This window comes from Crinia signifera, chromosome 2 (assembly GCF_055691185.1).
Source record: "Crinia signifera chromosome 2, ASM5569118v1, whole genome shotgun sequence".
NCBI classification, from domain to species: domain Eukaryota; kingdom Metazoa; phylum Chordata; class Amphibia; order Anura; family Myobatrachidae; genus Crinia; species Crinia signifera.
Genome location: NC_139218.1, coordinates 225,624,976 through 225,633,812, shown reverse-complemented (window position 1 = coordinate 225,633,812; position 8,837 = coordinate 225,624,976). Strand labels below are relative to the sequence as shown.

General features: G+C 43.5%; 1 pseudogene; it reads left to right on the top strand.

Moving 5' to 3' along the window:
* Positions 1-5,623: 5,623 nt before the first annotated feature.
* LOC146061921 (5S ribosomal RNA) lies at positions 5,624-5,746 on the top strand (annotated as a pseudogene).
* The last annotated feature ends 3,091 nt before the right edge of the window (positions 5,747-8,837 follow it).

Sequence of the window (8,837 nt, the reverse complement as noted above, 5' to 3'; positions counted from 1 at the left end):
TGGTTATTATCAGAGAAATGTATTAATATCACAAAAAGACCGATATAGGCAGTCTCTCATTTAATCCAGCCGGGCTGGTTGAGTTTAATTTGTGGATCCATCTCGCTTCGAGTTTGAGAAGGTTGCCATCTCTGTCCCCTCTGCGGATGGATGGTGGGATATGGTCGACTGCCATGTGTTTGAGGTCTGAGAGCTTGTGCTTAGCCTCGAGGAAGTGCTTGGCCACTGGTTGGTCTGGTGCATTCTTCTTCTTTTTGCCTGTGAGTGCCTGTTGGATAGCCGATCTGTGTAGGGCCATACGCTCCCTCATAGACCGGATGGTCTTTCCTACATAAAGTAGGTTGCAGGGGCACTTAATTACATACACTATGTGTGTAGAAAGGCAACTAAGTGTATGTTTGATAGGGAATGCACGCCCGTTGGCAGGATGGATGAAACTGTGCCCGGTTATCATATCTTGACAAGTGGTACACTTTACACACTTGTAACACCCCGCCTGCTTGGTTAGAAAATTAGTAGGTCTCAGCAAGTTCTCACCGAAGCCCGTTATATCATTATGGACTATAGTGTCCCGTATGCTCCTGCCCTTGGTGTAACAGAGCATTGGTCTTTTGTCCCTTAGGCCTGGTAGGTCCCGATCGGACTTTACTAGTGGCCATAAGGCCTTGGTTGCTCTGGGGAGGATTGGGCTGGCTGTGCTGAGTTTGACCACAAATGGTAACCTTTCTTGTTTGTCTCTCCTGCGGTTCTGGGTGTTAGGGCTCAGCAAAGATTTACGGTCCAATTTAAGTACTTCCTCTTTGGTTGATGACAGTCTCTTGGGTTCATATCCCCTCTCTTCAAATTTGGCTGCCATGTTGTCCAGGGCCTTCGGTAATTTCTCTGGATCACTGATGATGCGTGCAGCTCTGATCATCTGGGAGCGGGGCAACGCTTCTTTAAGCGAACGTGAGTGGAAGCTATTGTACTTAAGGATTGTTTTTTTGTCCGTTGGCTTGGAGTAAAGGTCTGTGTGGATGACATTGTTGATGATGCTAACTGTTACATCCAGGTAGTTAATTCTTTCTTGGGAACTGTTATATGTAAGCTTGATGGGGGAGGCTCTGTTGTTAATTCTGTTCATTAGTTCAGCCAGCTCGAGTTCAGTACCGCCCCATAACATGAACAGGTCGTCTATGTATCTTGTCAGTAGGACGACCTTGTCCCTGGTTGTGGAGTCGTTGTTGAACATCTCCTCCTCCTGTTTGAACATGAATATGTTCGCAAAGGAAGGTGATATTGAGCTCCCCATGGCGCATCCCGTCTTTTGTCTGTAGAAATGGCCATTGAAGAGGAAATAATTCTTGGTTAATGTTAACCTCATAAGCTCCATAAACAGACCTAGATTGAGAGTGGACATCTGTTCCTTTCTCAGGAATTCTTCCATTACATCCAAGCCCTCTTGTTGTGGGATGCTAGTAAACAGACTGCTGACGTCCATGGTAACCAGGCTGGTGCCCAGGGGCACTTTCCCAATTCGATTGATGGTATTCAGAAAGTCTGTAGTGTCTCTGATGTGGGTCTTCTGGCACATGATAATGGGCTGGACAATGCTGTCTAATAGTTGTGATACTGGTTGGTAGATTGAATTACGGGCACTAATTATAGGCCGGCCTGGAGGGTTGTTCAGGGCTTTGTGGATTTTTGGTACTGTAAACAGTACTGGGACCGTTGGATGGTCCTGTGTCAGTGCTTTGCGCACTTTCTCCTCAATCCAGCCTCTGCCGTATGCCGCTGATAAAATCTGGTCTAGTTCGGCCTTGTAGCCCTCCGTAGGATCTTGTATCAACCTTTCGTATACTGTACTTCTGTATCAGACAGTTGTTTGTAGATTTCTGTGGTATAGTCAGCGAGGTCCTGGACCACCAGGCCTCCGCCCTTGTCTGCAGGTCTAAATACTACATCCCTGTAGCTTCCCAGTTGCTTCAGTGCTGCTTGTTGGTCGCTGTTCAGGTTTTGGTGTTTTGGATGCGAGGCTTGGGAGTATCTCGTTACTGAGTCGTCCATCAGTCTCAAATAAGATTGAATTGATGCATTATGAGACTGCGGATCGAACTTGGAGGTCTTGCGTTGGCAAAGGAACTTGGTGATGGACGGGTCATCAGTGGAGGGGGAGGGGGGCATTTTTTAATTTAATTTTTTTCCTTAATTATGTTTCTCACACGGTACAGGTTTATTAAGCATCGTCACAATATTGAGTTTTACAACACAAGCTGCATTGACAGCTTCCTTATACCTGCAGACACATCTGCTTTTTAACCACTAAACTTACCAGCAACAAATGGCTGGATCTAACACCCTGGACGCTGAGCCTTAATTCAGCGATCCCTGACACTTATTTTAAACTCGCAGACCGCGTTTTAACATATTTTTATTGTACTTTCACATTAAGGTACATGTATTTGCATGATTAACCACTTATGTATTTTGTTCACATTTCTCCCCTACCCAGTGTGCGGCGGACATCGGCGGGGACAAGCGCCGATACCAGCGGTGGCCAGTTACCATGACCACCGCCCAGCTTGCGTTCCAGCAACCTCTTACAATCCATCTACACGTCATTTCCGGTCGACAACTTCCGGCAGACGGAGCGCAGCGTCCCAGCCGGCGTCCCATGCACGAGGGAGGGCAGACTGCCACACAGCACTGTATTTAAGGTATGTCGTTTTGATTGTTCTGTGTTACACTGTTTTTCACCTTGACAAAGGGGCATCTAGCTCCGAAACGTTGGTGTGTTTTCTTCAAATATATTCCTTTGAAAATTCCTTGGAGTGCCGTGATTTACTACAAAATCTACACATCCGTCTTCAAGGGCACCGGGGTACTGTGACCACCGCCGGGAGAGTGCCAGGCCGACACCCCCCATATCCACTGAACTATCTTGTTCCCAGGAGCCGGGGCACCCCACCTATCGAGCAGTGACATACCCGTCCACCATTGCCAGTGGACGTACCAGTTCATTTCAACACCTGCACGGGATAACCTGAATATCGACACCGCAGGTACTATACAAATGTCGGCATCAGGGCCAAACCCCACCGGCTTGCCAAATATAAAATATAACATGGTTTTGAGATGAGAGTACTTGGAGAGGTTGATTTCCCCGCAGTGGGTGTGTGTCGACGCCACAAGTTGGTGTCTACACACACTAGGCGCGACATCACCATTTATTGACCAGCAGTGGGAGGTATTCACAAGTAATCACCAGTGCAAGCATTTTTTTATTTTATTTTTTTCCTTAATTATGTTTCTCACACGGTACAGGTTTATTAAGCATCGTCACAATATTGAGTTTTACAACACAAGCTGCATTGACAGCTTCCTTATACCTGCAGACACATCTGCTTTTTAACCACTAAACTTACCAGCAACAAATGGCTGGATCTAACACCCTGGACGCTGAGCCTTAATTCAGCGATCCCTGACACTTATTTTAAACTCGCAGACTGCGTTTTAACATATTTTTATTGTACTTTCACATTAAGGTACATGTATTTGCATGATTAACCACTTATGTATTTTGTTCACATTTCTCCCCTACCCAGTGTGCGGCGGACAACGGCGGGGACAAGCGCCGATACCAGCGGTGGCCAGTTACCATGACCACCGCCCAGCTTGCGTTCCAGCAACCTCTTACAATCCATCTACACGTCATTTCCGGTCGACAACTTCCGGCAGACGGAGCGCAGCGTCCCAGCCGGCGTCCCATGCACGAGGGAGGGCAGACTGCCACACAGCACTGTATTTAAGGTATGTCGTTTTGATTGTTCTGTGTTACACTGTTTTTCACCTTGACAAAGGGGCATCTAGCTCCGAAACGTTGGTGTGTTTTCTTCAAATATATTCCTTTGAAAATTCCTTGGAGTGCCGTGATTTACTACAAAATCTATCTATATATATATATCCGGACTCTCTGAATATGTGGACATTTTCTTGAGTAAATATGTAAGAGATCTCCCGGCATTTTTAAAAGATACCACCACAGTTTTAAACCTTTTAAAAGATCTTAAATGGGACAACTCCTTTAACTGGGCAACCATTGATGTTCAGTCCCTTTACACATGTATCGAACATGAGATGGGGATTAACGCATGTAAAGAATTTCTTGAAGAAGATATCGAACTGGATCCGAACCACAAAACGTTTATATGTGATGCAATGAAGTTCATTTTAAGTCACAACTATTTTAAATTTTTAGACCAGTTCTTTTTACAAAAATGCGGGACCGCAATGGGGACGACCTTTGCCCCCAGCTTTGCGAATCTTTTTATGGGGAGCTGGGAGAGACGTTTTATCCACACTGATCACGTTTTTAAAAATAATATAAAATTTTATAAACGTTATATTGATGACATTTTATTTATCTGGGAAGGTACGGAGGAATTGTTTGATGATTTTCTGAAATACATAGGAGGAAACCAACTGAACCTGAAATTCACATCTAACTTCAACAAGAACCGAATCGAATTTCTGGACCTCATACTGCAAGGGGAAAATAATTCTATAAATACACTTAATTTTGTCAAAACAGTGGACACAAACAGTTATTTACACTATAAAAGCAACCATCAACGCAAATGGAAAGAAAACATTCCCTACTCTCAGTTCCACAGGATCAAGAGGAATTGTAGCAAGGAGGATGAGTGTGCAAAACAACTGGAAATTTATAAGAAAAGATTTGAGGAGAAAGAGTACCCTCAAAATATTCTACAACAAGCGACATCCAGAATTCAGAATACTAACAGAGAGGAACTCCTACAGTATAAAACAAAAGACGATAAAAACAATTCTACAGCATTCATTACGACCTTCAGCCAACATGAACCAAAAATCAGGAAATCATTGAACGACCATTGGAACATGCTTCTAATGGCTCCCATACTCAAAGAGATTCTCCCCCAAAGACCTGCATTAATATTCAAAAAATCCAGAAACCTGAAAGACATCCTGGCACCCAGCCTTTTAACTTCAAATGATAATCAAAACCCATCAGGACCAAAGTGCAAAGGTGCATACAAGTGCGGCAAATGCAATATTTGCAAACATGTACATCCGAACAGGAAAAGCTTCACAAACTCGGATAACAGCAAGGATTACAAAATCAAAGACTTCACTAACTGCAACACTTCTTCAGTGATTTATCTGCTAGAATGTCCATGCAACCTAAAATACGTTGGTAAAACCAAGCGGATCCTGAAACTACGCATACAAGAACACAGCAGAAACATTAAAAACAAAGTGGACACACATAATATTTACAAACATTTTCAGACGCATCATGACGCTAACCCTGAGGGACTCACCTTCAAGGCAATTGAACATGTGAGACTAGGCCCCAGGGGAGGTGACCTAGCTAATAAACTATCGCAAAGAGAGATGTTCTGGATATTCGAGCTTAAAACCATGCATCCAGACGGTTTTAATGAAAGTTACGAAATTGCCCCGTTTTTATAAGGTCCTATCTTTTATATGCCATTTATCCTTTACCACCACCTACTTATTATCACTTTAAGCATGATCACTTTAGAACACCCTCCCTATCGAATCACTAATTTGGACCACTATACATCGGACCGGTTCACACTTCTACAGTCAAACCACATTACTGGTACACGCCCAATCTCGTCCGATCTTGGAAGCTAAGCAGTGTTGGGCTGGACAAGTACGGGGATGGGAGACCTCCCGGGAAAATTCAGTGCTGTAGAATACGCTTGTGCACATAGAATACGCTTGTGAACATTGGTCAATGTCATATTTAAACATCATTGTGATATCGAAGGGAGGGTTAATAATTATATAATTATTTAATTATATTATTATATTATTAAATCTATTATATTGTATTAATCGTATTTTTTTGGACACTGTTCAATAAATAAATGTATTTAATCATGATACCCTTGAATTATTTATAGGCACATCACTATGATACATACTAATAAATAGGTTACCTATAATTAGCACTAAGCACTTTCTGCACGGATCACTTTATTATCGCTCATCACTCATAATGTCTGTATGTGTTAATGTTGAACACCTCCAGTCACCTAAAATACGTCAATAAACCACAAAACGTTACTTGAATACAAGTTAATGCAATTTGTCATTTAAAGTCCATTTACGTTTTTTATTCTCTATCCCACTCTATGTTGCCATAAGGAAAACCCCTCACAAAATGGCCACCGCAACTCCTGCATTCATAAATGATCAGCAGTCCTCATTAAAATGGCCGCCGCTATGAGAAACACTCAGAACAGACAACTGTATACACAGCCTCGAGACGCCTTTCCATCCACTAGAGAACCTGAACGTCACATCTCATGGAAGGGACGGACGCATGCGCAGTAGCGCGAGGACACTACAGTACAGAAAGCCGGCATCTGAACTAACGCGATGCGGGCGCATGCGCAGTAGCGCTAAATGGACACCGGATGTGTGGCGGAAGTACCGCTCACACATCCAATTTACTCGTATCTATTGTTTTATAAAAGATTTATGTTATCCATACACACTTTTTAATGCTACTGTAGCGCACTACAGCTCAAAATATAGGAGACTCAGATATAACGATTTTATACCCTGATATTTAGATAGCAAAATTAAGTGACAGGAAGTGATGTCACTATAGGAACAGGAGCTATACCAGTATAAATATAGGTCTGGTCTCAGTCTACTTGCACCCCTTGATAAAGTCTGAAGGACGAAACGCGTTGGGACTCTACAGCCCTCCTGTCTCATCTATTTAAAGATAAGCTACCCTCCTTTCTCTTTTTGCACCTTATTATTGTTTTTAATAATTTTTTAGTATAGAACGTTTTTTAAAAAAATTATTAAATTGTCTGTTTTTTATTGGAAACATATTTTCTTCTACCTTGTTCAAATAAATGCATCTGTTTTTTATACCTACCTTTTGATATTTTTATCATACCTATAGAGAAATATATACCGTGTTCTAAATCCACTTTTAAAAGAACTCTTTTATGGTTTGTTACGGTGCGGACCAGCACACTCAGTATAGACTACTCCAGAGCAATAGTCGCCGCATCTTCATCTATTGAACCCACACTTTTCCTAAAGTAACTTACCATTACTTCTACTTTTGAAGATTGGCTGACACCCCGTAATTAGAAGGGGGATATTGCCTGGTATACCTGGTATCTGGACTGAGGTCTTCACAGGTGGCGCCACACATCCTCTTGTTTTCATATATATATATATATATATATATATATATATATATATATATATATATATTGTAAGACAGTGGCAGGGAAAGTCATAGACGGCAGGTACCTTTCCCCTAGAATCCTGTCTTATGGCATATAGACTGCAGGCTGTTTCAATCTGTGTAGTAAGCTCCGGCTTACAAAGGGTGTTCTGTCCTGGGCTGGTAATCAGGAGAGCACCTGATTCTTTAAAAAGGAGTCAGCCCTCTCCATAGGTCTCTCTCTCTCTCCCTGGGTGTTGGAGGCAGTAAGCTGCTGCTAGAGAGAGACAAGGCTGTAAGTACTGCATTACTTGATCTATATCTGCTGTGTGTGTCCAGTGTCACATAGTGTGGCCCTGGTATAGAGAGGGACGTTTATTCTGTTTAGTTAGAGCTCAGACGAGCAGGTTTTATTTTCTGTTTTGCCTGAAGTGTAAAGGCTGTTTTTTAGTTTCTTGCTCTGAGTGCTGCAATAAACTCAGGCAAGCCCTGTTTTGGACCCAAGCCGTGATGTCACTGTCTAAGTCTGTGCCAAATCCTCACCTGTGCCTACCCGTTTGATGCTAAAACCCCACATATGGTGGAGAATGTGAGCAAGCATCTCACTTAAAGAGACATACACCTAACTATAGGACTTTTGCTACAGCAAGCTGGAAGTTGTTGCTAAAGGCAACCAGCCACAAGTGAGTGTCTGGAGTGCGCTGATACTTGCATGTCCTGGCTGAAGGCTGCTGTAACACTGCAACAGGAGACTGTTAAAATGGAGGACCTTTTAAAACACTTGGTGCAGGCAAATGAGCTGCAGCGGCAGGCAAACGCATATCAGCAAAAGGTGCATGAGGAGGCCATGCGTGCCCAGGCTGAAACCAATGTTTTGCTGCTTGAATCCAACAGACAAGCCTTAAAGGAACAGCAGCAAACTAATCTGCAATTACAAGAGCAAATACAGAATGTGGCTAAGAGTGTGGCGCAGAGTGTGCAAACACCCCAACCCTTGCTTCCAACCACACGGGCTGCAGTACAGAAATCTCTGCAAAAGATGACTCTTACGGATGATGTAGAGGCCTTTCTTGCGGTGTTTGAACGTGTAGCAGAGCGTGAACAGTTACCCGTGGATCAATGGGCAGGTGTGGTAGCGCCTTTTCTAACTGGAGAACCACAAAAGGCGTATTTTGATCTGAGTGAGCAGGATGCTAAGGTCTACGCGAAACTCAAGGGAGAGATCCTTGCTCGCTTAGGCGTAAACATGAGTGTGCGTGCCCGGAAGGTGCATAACTGGACTTTTTCTGAACAGTTACCTGCGCGGTCCCAAATGTATGACCTGGTCCACCTGGTAAGGAAATGGCTACAGCCAGAGGAGTCTACACCAGCGCAGATCGTGGAGAGAGTCGTGCTGGACAAGTATCTTTGTTCCTTACCTCCAAAGGTTCAGCGCTGGGTCGGTCAGGGCGACCCTAATGATGCCGAGGGGCTTGTCAACTTGGTTGAGAGGTACAGAGCTACTGAAAATCTAATCCAAGAAGTGCCTCCTGGACATTGCACCCTCAAGAACAGCAAATCGGCCGGATCATCTGGTAAGACTGTTCCGTTT